The sequence below is a fragment of the Prorops nasuta genome, unplaced genomic scaffold (genome assembly GCF_024137725.1).
Source record: "Prorops nasuta isolate Cenicafe-Biocafe unplaced genomic scaffold, Cenicafe_Pnas_1.2 PNAS00002, whole genome shotgun sequence".
NCBI classification, from domain to species: Eukaryota; Metazoa; Arthropoda; class Insecta; order Hymenoptera; family Bethylidae; genus Prorops; species Prorops nasuta.
Genome location: NW_027116799.1, coordinates 3154678 through 3170000, shown reverse-complemented (window position 1 = coordinate 3170000; position 15323 = coordinate 3154678). Strand labels below are relative to the sequence as shown.

At 41.1% G+C, this 15323-nt stretch overlaps 1 protein-coding gene across 14 annotated transcripts in view; it reads right to left on the bottom strand.

Annotated features, from left to right (window-relative positions):
- Positions 1-15323, bottom strand: part of LOC136782698 (CUGBP Elav-like family member 1-A) — an 84393-nt gene that overhangs the window by 65055 nt on the left and 4015 nt on the right. The window lies entirely within an intron of this gene.

Here is a 15323-nt window from a genome sequence, read left to right as displayed (position 1 = left end):
CCTCCCTTCGGTACCGGCGAGTCATGTCGAACCAAACCTTTCTATTGTGTGTGTTATACTCTATATATATATTTCCATGTACAACTCGTATAAATATTTGGAAGAACTACCTCGCGATGAACAGTGATTATTGAGGAACGTTTTCTGACAGAGATGATTGTTTCCAGTCCAACGATCATTCTTCAAGAATCTTGCGAATTATCGTACAAGGTCAATTGTTTTGTTGTACAAAAAATACGTGTGAGAAAAACGTAGAAAAATATTTAGTGAAAAATACCTCGTGATCAATTGGAGTGATTAATTAAGAGCTCTTACCGAGGGAGATAATTGCTCCTATTCCAACGATCGTTGTTAACGAATCTTATAAATTATTCTACAATGTAAATTGTATTGTTATAAAAAATATATGTATGAGAGGAAAGTGCAAAATATTTAGTGAAAATCACCTCGTAATTGCAGTGATTATTTAAGTACTCTCGGGAAAACAATAATTTTTTAATTCAACAATCGTCATTCATCAATCTTTTAAACTATATTGTACTATATATATATACATATACATAAATTGTATTATTACGTAATGAAGGATAATTACACCAAAAAGCTTTTGGTGTGGCAACAATTTTCCATTTGGACGATCATTGTTCATCAATCTTATACAAACTACTACGCTACAAATGTATGTGTATACAGATGTATATAAATTGTATTATTACAATATACTATATTAAATTACATTGAATCGCGTTTCGTTACATTGCGTTAACGTTGCATTAGGCGTACCACAGTTATAACCTCGACCGCATTGTACCTTTGAAAGCCCCGTACATATCTGCATGTTTAACGAGGACCCTCCACTCTCTGCCGTTTCCTACCCACCGTTTCGTAAATCTTTAAATACGCCAGATAAAATATCATGTTCGCACCGTTGGATTATACATACACATTCCTTCATTCGACATGTATGAACTTACGTAAGATGCGCGGTCTGCGTTTCAACTTGGAAATGCATCGAATGCGTGCACAGGTGTGCCCAAGAAGTGGCAGCGTCGCTGGAGGAGTGGGGGGGGCTAGGAGGGGGGAGTGGCTGCAATTGCGAGAGCAGAAATGCAGTCAAGCTTTTTAGAGTCCAAGAGTACCAGCGAGAATATTCCCCGGGGAAAGTTTTAACAAGACAACCGTGGATTTTTGCCGAGAAACACAGAAAAAGAGATGGGATTTAAGGACACTCGCCAGCATCAGGAGACCACAACAGGACTTTGCATCATTTCGCGAAGATTGCTCGCTTTCCAAGAATCATGTTTGCCGGTGTCACTCGTGAATTAGAAAACTCGCGCTCAACCGAGCAATTTCCTTGAAATCTAACCGAGTCTTCTATATATATATATATATATGAAAACCAGTTATCCGGGCTTAAATGAAATAGTTTTAATTTTTTTCTTTCTTTCTTTTATTCTCAAAACTTTCATCGGCTCTATGAGACGGATGTTGGGATTAGTCCTTTACTCGAGTATTTAAGAGACAGTGGTATATATATATATATAGAAAAGAGTTGAGTCTAGTTTTAAATTGCATATCATAGTAGCTATACACATATCGATATAAATTTCTCAAATAGCTGTATCCTACATTTGGAAAAATTTGCAGAAGGCAATTATTAATTTCCATTTCTATATTTAGAAAAGAATACGTCCATACACTTAGTTTTTAATATTCTAATTAAACGTGATTTATATATAAATTATTAAATACTGATCTACTTTTTCCCAAGCGCATTAATTAAAATTTATTATCTTCGTTCGTAAAATTTTCCCAATATGGAGTACGCGACCTTTTAGAAAATTATATATATATATATAGAAGAGATAAATTTTTTGCAAGGGTTGTGCGGTAAATGCAGTAGTATCGTTGAAGAGGAGCAGTTGGGGAACGCAATTAATTCGCTTTAAGCATCGCGTGTGAAAAGGTTCTCACTAAGAATCTGCGTTGATGCGAATAATCATGAATATGGGAAAATTACGTGCATTTGTAGTCGGCGGGGTCCTTTATAGGTACGCGTTGCATAACGATGAAACCGCAAATGCGTCAGTTGTGCAACGCTGAAATAGGTGGATCTACCGGGATTGGCCCTCGCCTCGGTGCAACTGGATGCACCGCAAGTGCATTCACCAGTGGGAATAGGGTTGGGTGCCAACTGGCGCCAACTTCTCGCGCAACTTACTAACATTGTTTCCCCGAGTTAACCAGCCAACTTCGGCCCAATCCACTCCTCCCTTACGATCCTCGGGATCATCATTTTTTGCTCTTCACTCGCGCGCGTTCTCTCGCCTCGACAGCGGTGCCACTTTCTTCTATATTTTATACCCCCCCCCCCCCCCCACCTCCTGCCACCCATAAAACACGCTCTCCCTAACACGCTATTCGTATCTGCCACCGACTCTCGTGATATAAAGGACCTCTTATTTTACCTCCTTGTGTATGAATATATATTTTTCTTGACGCAACATTTTTTTATAATCAATTGTAACCAAATTCATTTTATGTATCACGCGTTTCATTTCTATGTATATATAGATGAGGGTTATAAATATAAACATTTTTTGTTAACGAATATCTGGTATTTTGTTCGAGCTCAATTTCCTGGAAACCAGTTCTTGACATAATTTAAAAGACGAAGTTAGCCTTTGTAAGTACCGCGACGAAGTTTGTTTACATTTTAAATAAGTCGAGCAAGTATTTTGGATGTTTTCATTTCTTCCAAGAACCACATAGAAATTTTATGAACCAAAGAATTTTTATTGATTTTTCGGGGAATTATTGAAAATTCTTTGAAAAAATACTCAAAATACTTTGAATTGTAAATAACGTGGTAGGGTTCTTAGAAGCAAAGAAATAATTGAACGAGTGAAACTTATTTAAAGTATAAACACAGTGTCGCTTTTGTTTTGTTATACAGAGCGTAAAATAATTTCTTTAATTATTTGAAAAATTAGCTTCCACCAAACAGGAATTAAATGGAAGACCCAAAATTTGTTAAGGAAAAATGTCAAAATGAAGTTGGACACATGCGTCCTTAAATTCTTCCTCCTCATCACTGTTATATTCCGTATGACATATATATAGCTATCCTTTATCCTCGACTCACCCCTAATCGCATTTCAAACCAACCGTATCATAAATAACATCCGACAATCATTAAAAAAACTCCGATTTTTACTCGCGTCCCTCACCGCTCAAAGAGTTTTACTTTATAAAGGTAATCGGAAATTTTACGACATGCTTTATCATCCGTATAAAAGTGGCGCATAATTTAAGTGGTTATATATAAAATGTACGTTCAATCTCTTATAATTAAATACTGAAAAAAGCTTTTCGGCTATTATAACAGTGCTCCCGTTGGAACAATAAAAATCATAATTTACGACTCGGACAACTTTTCTTTCGTAATTTCTGATATCGTGATGCAGCAAGAGACAGAGAAAAATTGTATCGCGATTCTTAATGATTCTGCAGTTTAAGCGAGAGCGGTGCGAAGTTTGGCTCTTTAAAAAAAGGCGGGAAATTCGAATATAGATCGCCACGAGTGTTCCGCGACAATTATTATCGGGTCGGCTCGAGACTGTGCGCTCCTAAAAGACTTTGTCTCGCGTTGAAAAATCATTGATACATAGCGAGTAACGAAGCGATATCGTTGCAGAAAGAAATTATACCACGATCCTTAATGATCCGCGTTTGAAGTTTGAAAAAAGGCGGGAAATTCGAATATAGATCGCCACGAGTTTTCCCGCGGACTATTATTATCGGGTCGGATGGAGACTGGGTGCTGGTAAGAGACATTGGCTCGTGTTAGGAAATCGTTGATGCATAGCGAGTAACCAAGCGACGTCATTAGATCGCGCATCACGCGCGATCACCTCCATTCGTGCGTGTGCGCTTTCGTTTCACGGGCATGCAAGTATTATATAGCGTGAAGAGAGAACGCGATAGAGGTTGGAGGGAGTGGGAGGAAGGGGGGGGGGGAGGGTGAAAGCATAGAAAAGGGAGTGCAGGGGTGCGTTTCAGTATTCGCCTCTATACTCCGTGGCGTGGATGCATAGCTGTTCCGAGGCTGCATTGTGATTACATTAATGACATGCGCGCGATATTATTTCACGCTCTCGCCAGAGGTTATTCGACAAACGGCTCTTCCACGATACACGGCTGGCTTAATATCGTTTGCCGCTCATGCCAAATTCATTTTACAATCGTTACAAACATAATGCAACGTTAAATGTATTCGCTAATTAACACCCCAATTAATGATATCCAGCCTCCATGCGGAAACAATCGTCGGACAAAAATCTTTCACCAATTGCGCTTGGTATGCCGTTCACCGAGGCATTTATCGAAAAGGTCGAATTTAATGCTGGAAATTAAATGTTAGAGGAGGTTTGAGGCTTGAAAATTAATTTTTTGCCAAATATCTTTCGATGAATGCACGTTGTGTTTCATCGGGTTTCTCTGCAGAAGAAGCCAGAGTTTTGCGTACGGAATATATTTTTTTTTATGTATACGAGAGTCAAGTTTTTCGCATCTTTTCTTTGTATCTCGTTGCGCACGTTCAATTTTCTATACTTATAAGAGAATATACTTCTACAGAAATCCTATCAATTGTACCAATGAAAAAAATCTTAACTCGTGCATAAACTACAAATTAACCCACCCACTGCAACTCCTCGTAAATCATAGACTCCAAAAATCACATTTACAATTTAAATGCAATTTCCCACTCTTCTCGACTGAAACTAACAAACACACACAGTCCCACCGAACAAAGAAGCACCTCGCTGTCCAAAAGATCGAGTCGAAGAGAGCAAAACGCACCACGCAAGCTCCAGCGTTAATTAATTCATTTAAAACTGTATTTATAGGGCCTAAATATTTCCTGACCCGTGGATAACGCTCGAGTCGCGCGATTCCCCAAACGTTATTTTGCCGAGTAGCCAAAGTTGCAGGTGGTCTTTCGCTAATAAGAGAGCGAGTTTCGCTAGACATATTAGTCGCGCGAGTAAAATTGTCAATTAAGAAAGTGCGTGGGTGAGAGGGAGGAGGAGGGGGGGGGGGGTAGTTCGCTTTAAACCGAACAGTGCTAGGTAAGAGATCCTATACACACACACACACACACACATAACGAGACAAGAAAAGTATGTGGTTGCTGGGAATACGTGGCGCGTGTGCGCGTTTCACGTTGTTGCGGATTATGTAGACTCGAGTTGGAACATGTGTTCGTTATATCGCTCCGTCGGAGTTAGCAACTAACTCTTGGCTAAGGCTTCCCTTGTAGTCCAAGCGCGCACTACACACAAACGTTCCAGTTCCAGTCTCCGTTCTTCGGCTCTCGCAATTTCTATCCTTCTCTTGTGCTCCTTCCACATGTATATATAGTATATATATTTACTATATACTATATATATATACGTACTTACCCCCTGACTTATCCACCGCACCAACACACGAGCGAATGGCGTGCTCGATCTTGCACGCGCACCAAACCCGTGTATGCGTTATATACACGTGTGTGTGCGAGCGAGACACGTAAGCAGAACTTAGGAGACGCGCTATACGTGGTAAATATTTCACGCAGCTCTGCCGTGAATTAAGCGGCTTAAGTGGATTAAGGACCAAGAGCAGGTATATCCGGCATTGTGGTATACATATTCTTAACTCATCGGGCATGCGTGTCGCTCGTTCCTCTGTATCGTGTATATATATATATATATATATATAGTATGCTATATATCGAAAGGGATATCGAGCGTCCCTCTCTTCCTCTCTCTCTCCCTCCCGAGGAAAGTGCTTAACGTTGCGCTTCGATTTCACGGATACGACGACGACGAAGACGATGCTGAAGCCTCGCCAAATAATACGCGAAATTGTCTCCTGCAATATTAAACGAGAGTCGACTCGAAATTGACTCGCATTAGGGCTCGAGGCACGCGCTCATCTTTCTTTCCGCATCGCTGCTTTCTCCTTGCCTCCCCCCTTCTCTCTCTCTATTTACCATTTCCAATATATTCTTATATCGAATTATATCGCACGCTCCTCGTAAACCTTCCGCCATCATTCACGTCCTACGATTTTACACAAATGAAACGCCGTCAGACTCGTCGAGCAATGCTGCAAATTGTCCTCACCCCCCCCCCCCCCTCCTCCTCCTCCTCACCAACCCACACCCGCGCATACATTATCGAACTCACGGACATTGAAGCGAGCCATCTTTACGAGTGCTATTTACCGTTTCCAATGATATAAAACCGACCTCCTTTCCCGATTCTAATGGGTGACTCGTGCTCGTCGATATAAACCTTTACATGTGCTCCTTGTTTTCGTTTTACACACCTTTCCAGCCGTTTCCACCGATACGGTGCTAGACACAGCTTTCTAAAATCCATTACTCGTGTGTATGTGTGTGTGTGTGTGTATAGGAGAATGACTCTTCTCGGCAACTGCAAAGAACGAGGGATCGATCATGCAAGAGGAATCAAATATTCATGAAGATAAATTCTTTATTAAATGATGCATTAGTTGGTAAGAGGGAGGAGGGGGGGGGGGGGGGGTGGAGATGCATACATGTATATATAAGTATATCGTGCACAGCTAGTGGCTCTTTCTCGTAATTTTCAAAATTACACAACGTCGTCGTTGTTCGCAACGCGCGAAATTGTTTCGTGCGGTATATTCAAAATGGCTCGCTTAAAGGAATTATCTGGCCGTCTGTTATTTACCATTTTTTAATATTGCAAAAGCACGCGAGAGTAATCTATCGTGTCTTTTGACCTAAATGAAAAAATAGTCTAGATTGATCGTATCCATTCTGCGAGGATTTCTCTCTCCTAGGTTATTTAAAATACACCGGCGCAACAACAAAAGTGGAATTTCTTTTGTGACGAGGAAAGCTCTGGAAACGAGCGGTGCGGCTAAAATTATAATCGCGCTTCGTTAGAATCAGATTCGGTAACGAAACTCCTAACAATAATGTTGTTTTGCCGAGTTTTTTCAACGCAGCGCTATGAATTAAATATATACACACATATATATATATATATATATAACAATAGAGAGCACACTCTTCATAATTCTCGTGGAAACGTTACTGCAGCCGAAAAGATGAAACTCAACAAAATACACAATAGAAATACTTTTGTACTCTGGTTATACACGAATTACCCAGTGATGAATCAATAGTGATACAGTTTGCTCTCTTTTTTGCACATATATATATATATATATAAAACGATACGCAGGGGGGAGAAGAATGAGCCACGCAGACATTTCTGATTAAGCCATATCAACGATTTAACAGTCGGAACGCTGACACTCGATCAATGCCACCACGTCCGCGCGCGTTAATACAGAGCCATACTATATATACTTTTATTTCCCAAAGCTTACGATATTTCTGGACAAGTTTAGCCGAAAGTTTTATTGAAACGGTATATAGCAAATGCAGAGGGATTGGATTTCGATATTTATTGGGTCGTACGTGTGTGCAGTAGAGGAGAAAAAAGCAGATATAGCGACGGTAAATAATAAACAGAATTCTTGGACGTTTTGTTTGCCATTTGGAATATTGCAAAAGAGACTTTTTCGCCGAGTATAAATACACTTTATAATACGCGATCGAAACAATGCAGCCTGCTGCAGGCATTTATCATTAAGTCGTTATGCATAATCGTTGTATATGTATACCGTACACACACACACACACATACACATTGGAGAGTGCGTGTAAAAGCACGCAGAAAAACAAGACACGCGTAACGAAGATAACAAGGTTCACCGCTTTCAGCTTTTCATCGAGCATTTTTCCAAATAGACACACACATGTATAGATGTGTGTGTGTGTGCATGTGTGTGGGGGTACCACGACGCACCTCCAGCGTGCAGGAGGAACGTTGGTGGTGGTGGTCGTCGCTTCAAACTAAACAGGTGTGCAGGCTGCAGTTTGCCAACCGACTAATACATTCGGTAGACACAATGTACGACGTATAAATAGTTTCGCGGTCGGATAAATGGCTATGCTGCAGTGTGCTTAGCCGTTTATTTCCATAGCACGTGGCTCTCCTCGATGAAAAATTTTATAACGGACCATTTCCAGTTAACAGTTTTCGATATTCGCCGCAACAAAAAAAAATCAGTCTTATCAAACTTCCCTCGATATCAATAAACCAGTGCTTTTTCCTAACTATAAACGAATATACCAGTTTGAGGAGGATGGGGGGGGGGGGGAGGGATAGTCGTTCTAACGTATCGATTTTACTGCAATTTTTCGCTTCCTACGAATACACTCTAAAAAAACTAGCCTCCCCCCCCCCTTCTTTTCAATATTCTTGATAACTCGCGGCAATTAGCGATTGGACGATTTTTTCTAATCTACCAAAAGCGGGAAATTGTATACCTATGTAATCTTCCCGGATTCTCGTTATCCTATTTCTCATTACAGGTTCCACTCTTCTTCTTTTTTAATCGATATAGTAATCTATCTTTGCAAACTTTATATATTTAACATTTTCGTCAAATCGTAGAATTTTAAAATTCGCGACCAACACTTTAAAATTAAAAACAATCCCGTGCGAGTGAGGAGTACAGCAGCGTTATAAGAGCTCCGATGGAATTAGAATAGGGGTGGATTGGCGTTGAGAGGTATGAAATCGTGAATGCAGTCCTGATTGTGAATAAGAAGAAACGCGATCATTACGGGGTAGCAGGGAAGAAGTTTCGCCATAGTGCGGAATTGCTCGTGTTCCGGTATAATTGATCGCAGCCTTACAATTAAAAGTGATCTGGCGCGCGAGCTTTTCCAAGCTTATACACGCGCCCGATAAAACGAGCGAGTTGTCGGGGAGTTGGTGAGTCAATGGGAGGACGATGAGGGGGAGGAGGGGGGGGGGGGAGTTGGTCCCGTGAAACTGCCGATAATAATTAACGGCTGGCACTGGTGTGTATAGCCCTATAGCCAATGAGAGAGAGAGAGAGAGAGAGGGAGAGGTTTCGGATGCGTCTGTGTGCGAACGGAAAACGCCTACGGGTGAAATGCTCGTCGTCGTCCTCGTCCTATAACGAACTTTCGCGGACGGATTTCGGCTTGGCTGGCCTGCTGATAATTATCGACGATGCCAGTGTCATGGCCGCGCAAGCGGATCCTTCTCCTTCCTATCTTCACACACGCGCAAACCCCTTGATGCCTTATATGCCAGACGAGCAACTTTGTACCCGATGGATTTTAGCTTCGCTGCTCGCTAGAAGATTATTGACGTCGCCACAGTCGCAACCATCCAACGCTCCAACCTCCCTTTCGGTCCATCCATTCCATTTATTTCCTTCGCTCTCTCTCTCTCTCTCTCTCTTCTCCTCTCCTACCGCTACACTGCTGTTACTCCTGCTACCACGATTCAACCTCTCAAAGATTTCACAACTAATTTCGAAGCAACTACGATCGATCGATCTTTAATAGCTATATATATTGTGTTGGTTATTTTCAGTAGAAATTCATCGATTGATACTCGTTTATGATCGTTTAGATTATGTAATTAACATATTTAAAGATTTGGTACTCGCTCAAATTATAATTTGGTCTCTCAAAGATTTTCAAGATTAATTTCATTGCAATTACGATCAATAGATCGATTTTCATGGATTTTTACTCGTTTATGGTTATACTTGAAACGCGTGATTATAATATTGAAAGCTTTGATGCTGATGTTGCTATTGCTTGCTGTTGTTACCAGAATTTAATCTCTAAAAGATTTCAGTATTGATTGCGAAAAAAATGTGAACTATCTATCTTGATTAGCTGTGTTCCCTTTGTCATTTCCAGTCGAAATTCATCAATTCTTTTACTCGTCTAAGAATATACTTAAAACGCATAATTGTTGTATTTAGAAACTAATTGGAATCGCCCGAAGAAATTTGAAACGAGTGCTATCGTTTTGCTACACACGGACGATCGTGGAACGAGTGAGCTTTAGCTGGTAAATCGTTCTATATATATATATATATATATATATATAATACTCATCCGTCTGTTTATTATTCGCAATATCAGTGTAGAGTAGCGAAGCTGCGCAATTTGCTTCTGAATTTTCCTCAGATCTCGAGACTCGAGTGAATTTTTCTTTCGAGACTTAAAAATTTTCTAACAAAGTTTCTTAATCTTCTTCCACCCTCCCTTTATTCGGTACACAAAAGCTCTTGCCAACTTCTCCAATTGTTAACAGTGAAATTGCATTGTTTACGATTTTTCAATAGTCCGCGCAATGTCAATTTGTATTATCGCGTTTGCATAATGTACTCTTCCGTTCAAAGAGAAAGAGAAAGCAGGGAAAATATATGTGCGTTCACCGGTGCCAATGAAGCAATCATAACCAGATCAATTTTACTCTCTCTCTCTCTCTCTCTATATATATATATATATATATATAGTACATCGTGAATTGGAAAGGGAATAGAAAGGACGAATTAACGCGAATCAAGGGAAATTCATCGTCGAGTGTGAAAAAAATAGTTGATTTGTTCACGGGGAATTTTGAAAAGCTCTCGCATTCGACGGACAATCGAAGGTTGCAGGAGCATCGCAGCAGCCATAATGGGGAAATTGTCGATATGCACGCGTGCAAAGTTGCGTTGCGCGAAGAAGCGAGTAGCAAGGAAGGTCGACTGGAGCTGGCTGTAAAGCTCGAAAATAACTCGGTCCATAAATAAAGAAGTTGAGAAATTTTTCATCGCATCTCCTTTGAACGGGATACCTTGTCCCCTCTCTTTGACCTTTTCAACGACATTCCGAGGAGGCATCCGGCGCGCACTCGCCACTCATATCTCGCTCGCTCGCTCGCTCGCTCGCCTCTTCCTCTTCCTCTTCTTCTCTTCTTCCGCGTCCCAGCAGCAGCAGCTTCGCCGTCGCGTCGTCACTCGACCGATAATGCACTGAAAAAAGCACTTTTTGCCCGCGACACTCTTTCACGGTGACCAGAGATCGATCGATGGATCGATCGATCCATCGATCCGAACGCTCTTCTTCTCCGCATACGAGGAATAATTTCTCTCCGATTTTCACCTTAACGCGGGCTTCTCCCAAGTGCGGCAAAAATAGCTCGCGTGTCACCTGTAAAAACTACATCGTTTTTCTTCCTACGTATACAGCTGTGTATGTATATATACGTGTGTGTATACGGTTTGATTAATAGCTTCGAGAGAGATCCCCGAGTGTGTTTATACATCAGCGGAGGAAGATCCTGTATATACAGATATATGTATACGTAAAGAGGGTGTCAATTAGCTTGATCGAATCAAGCGTTTTCGGAGAGTCGTATATAATGGACGAATAAATCTGAAGAATTTAATCAATCGTGTGTACTAATCGTTGGTGGTGAGGAGAAAAGAAGATGGTTTGTACAGAGCTTTTACACCAACTAATATTTTCATACACGATTCGAGAGATCGTATGCAACACGCGTGTCTGTTTATCATCCTGATCGAATCAAGAATTTTCGTAGAGTCGCAACGTTCAAATAAATCACAAGAATCTTACCAATTGTATTATACGAGTCGATCAATTATTCTTCATAGCCCAGTAGCAAGTATCGAGAGAGGAAGATGGTTTTGCATTTGTATACAGAGATTATTACACGGAGCTTTAGCTCGGAGTAGCTTGCATGAATAAAAGATTGACCGTTAGAAATCGATGATGATTATTAAAATGGTAAATTTTCGTGTAACGATCGACGTCGTGTAAGTGTGCTCGTTGCAGCACAGTATATATATGTATATACAGCTACTAGAATATTCCAAGGTGAGTAAGATGCTGCTCTCCTTTGCGGAGGGTGTTCTAGCTGTACGAAAGTATTATAAAATGCTCGCATTTCGGAAAGGTAGTTGGCGATGATTAAGAATAATAGGGCTTTCCAGTTGCGTTTATTATCTTGGTTCATTCGCGTCTGCGCCTCGCTCGCACCTGCCCTACGGACATTATTCAAGCCTATCCCCTACCACCCCTCCCCCCCCCCCCCCCTCTCCTACCTCTCTACCGAAACATCCCGCTATTCTCGCTTACTAGTCGTTGCGCGGCTCTCTCTCTCTCTCTCTAATACCCCCTTGCACACGGTATTTACGAAACTGCACGCGATCGCTTCTCGCCACTTTTTATATTATTTTCACATTTTCCCCCATTAATTTCTCCCCTCGCTTTATAAATTCCGCCCGTTCATTCGAGGCTAAAATTTTAAGCAGTATCCTTGTATACACACACACTTATACGCTTTAACGGAACTGCATTATTTAAACGAATAATTTGAGCAAACTCTATAATGGCGCGTCATCCTTCGAATGAAAGTTTCAACGGGTCTATATACTTGTGAATGTAATGAAATAATTGATCCGACTGATTTATATCGACGCTCGACTCGACTACCCAAACGATCCATTAAAAATGCTCCCTATTAATTTATCAACTGTTTCGTTGCGCAACCAATCGTTACAATTCTCTAATACAATTATGCCTCGTAAATATATCACGCGTGTATCGATAAATAATCCGTTGCCTCTTGAGCACTTAAAAAATTATTAATTCTTTACGGTTATCCATGCAATTACAAACGCACGAGTGGTATCGGTGTTTCATGAGGAAAATATGGGAAAATTTGGGAAATTCCAGTACCGTCCTTCCGTGATACGTGAAATTGATATAATTAAAACGGGATGCCTATATACCTTTCGCGTGTTTTTCCATTCTTGGTTATTAAATATATGAATCGAGGATGAAATTGCTATGATAAAATTACCGTGGAATGTTAAAAATTATTCAATAATTCCACTCTGCACATACATACGATATATTCGATATTCGCAATTCAACCATCAAGTACATTCCATGTATCGCAAGGGTAACAACGGGTTAACGCGTGTTCCACTTCGTCGCTGCTCTCCCAGTTGATTTCTTCTCGCGAGTTTGCAGGGGGTTGGCGAAAAAGGAAATCCGTCACATATTGGAGATGAGAAAAACAGAAGAGGAAGGCGAGGGGGTGAGAAGGAGACTGTGTGTGCGTGGTGTGCAATTGCTCGGTTTGCAATGACAGTTTAGCAAAGACACAGTCGGAGGGAGCATCGGCAGCAGCAACGTAGGCAGTTTTGCGTGGGAAACGAAGGAGCCAAGTGGTTTAGGCCCGCGTGAGTAGAGTAGAGTCGAGTCGAGTCGAGCCGAGGCCGATCGAATCCTACCGAGCTCACCCGAGTCCCTCCTCGACTATGGCTTTGCTAAGAGAAGAGAAGTAGCAGCAACGCGACGCGTATCGTGCAGTTATCACGAGCCAACCACCACCACTATGCCACTTTCAGTATAGAGAGACTATAAGCTACATTTTTCAGCAGCCTCAGCAATTTCGACACACTGTAACTTTATCCCTATGCTCGCAAGTATCGTTTTCCACCTCGCTCCTCTTTCTCTACGCCGGATCTCTCTCAGCGGAATCTATTGCACTTTTCAAGGATACTCCATGGAGACATTATTTTCCATATCGTCCCAGATATGTGCCTCGATATTTCTCTAATCCGCCTGGCCAACCTTTATTGCTGCACTACTGTATACACTCGCATCTTCCAAAATTACGCTCTCTTTTTCTATTATTATTTATAACGCTACGAAATTTTTATTTTATACTTATTCTGTTTTTTTTTAAACTTGATTAAGAATTATGTTTTGTATATGCTGTTGATATGTATTTTCTTAATTTGCATGATCGAATTTTATCGACGCACTTTTTTTTCTTTGGAAAATTAAAGTGTTTTCTTGAATAATTGACGAATTTTGCGAATTTTCACGTAATTATTATCATAGTTTATTAAAACATGTATGAAAAATTACGTTTTATACATCGTTCGAAAAACGAGCTTCAACGCTTCTCTGATCCGTCCAGCAAACACCTTTATTAGTGCACGCGCGTGCACTCGTTTCATCTGGAAAACTGCACTTTTCTCTCGAATCACTCGCAAAACCCTGAAAATAGATACGCGATTGTCCTCGCGTCGGCTCGAAAGGCACATTAAAAATTACAGCAACGCGTGTGTACATATATTAGATATAGCACAAAGTACCTAGCTGAAGCGGTGCTTCAATTGTATAGGAAGGAAACGTGGCTATAGGATTTACTGTTTGCTCAGCGTGGTATATTATGTAACGCACTCCTCCACAGCTCGCACGCGAGTACACAAGCTTCGCTTAAGTAGCCAAAATTTAGGATTATAAGAATAACAACGAGCGTGTGTTTACCTTTGATGCTCCACGCTACGATATTTCGCGGATAAAAACATTGTTGCATAATCGAATACACCTCTACGCTTGCTACGTAGAATTTCCTCTTGAGTTATACACATTTTTCGAGATGCTTTCCCACCACTACCACCACGGTTACACCGTAATTTTAATAGAGAATACGTGAAACGACAGACGTTAAAAGCGTTTCTGTTTGTTGTTCGGTATTCCTGAAACGACTTTCCGTTTTGCATCTCAAGTGGAATCCATCAGCAGCGTCGATGCCATTTAAATTCAATAGATCCGTTAGCGGCACGCGGTACTTAACGAAAACGCATTATTGGCTCGTATTCAGAGCTGCTTTTATTACTGTCCTGGTTTTTTCAAGTGCGATCGTTTTATAAATAGAGCTTGCGTGCCTGTAGCGTTATACTCTGGCGATGCTAGGGGGAGGGAGGGGGGGGGGGGGGGGGGGACGAAACGCTTGCGAGTTTGCCAGTGTGTTCACACGAGGGATTACGCGTTACATCGCTTACACGATACGATCCCTACGATGTAAAAGACCACCCTTTGCTATTCCATCTTACCGAGCTCTCGTCTGTACGTACAGCCAGCTGCAATTACGCGCACGATCTCCCCCCCCCCCCCTCTCTTCACCGGACTCGAAGATAATTAACGGAATACAACGAGTTTTCAAAATCATCGTCTCTCCTCTTTATATATATATATATATATAAATGATATCGATCGAATAAACGAGCGAAGAAATTTGACAAGAGTAATTCCTCGTGCAGGAAGAAAATATGGTAATAAGATTTCGTTTTGGTTTAACGAAACTGTTTATGGAGAGTGGCGTGGCAAAGGCAAAGCAAAAGGTGAGAGAGCACGCGTTGACCGCAAGCCAGGAGGGACCGAGGAAGCAAGCAGGACCGGACACGAATATATCCAACGCGCTTAATGGATTAGTTTGAAGTTTTCGACGGACCGGTAGTATAAGCCCGCTGGTTGTCTCTTAGGTGCTTTTGCGGATTGTTGCACGGGA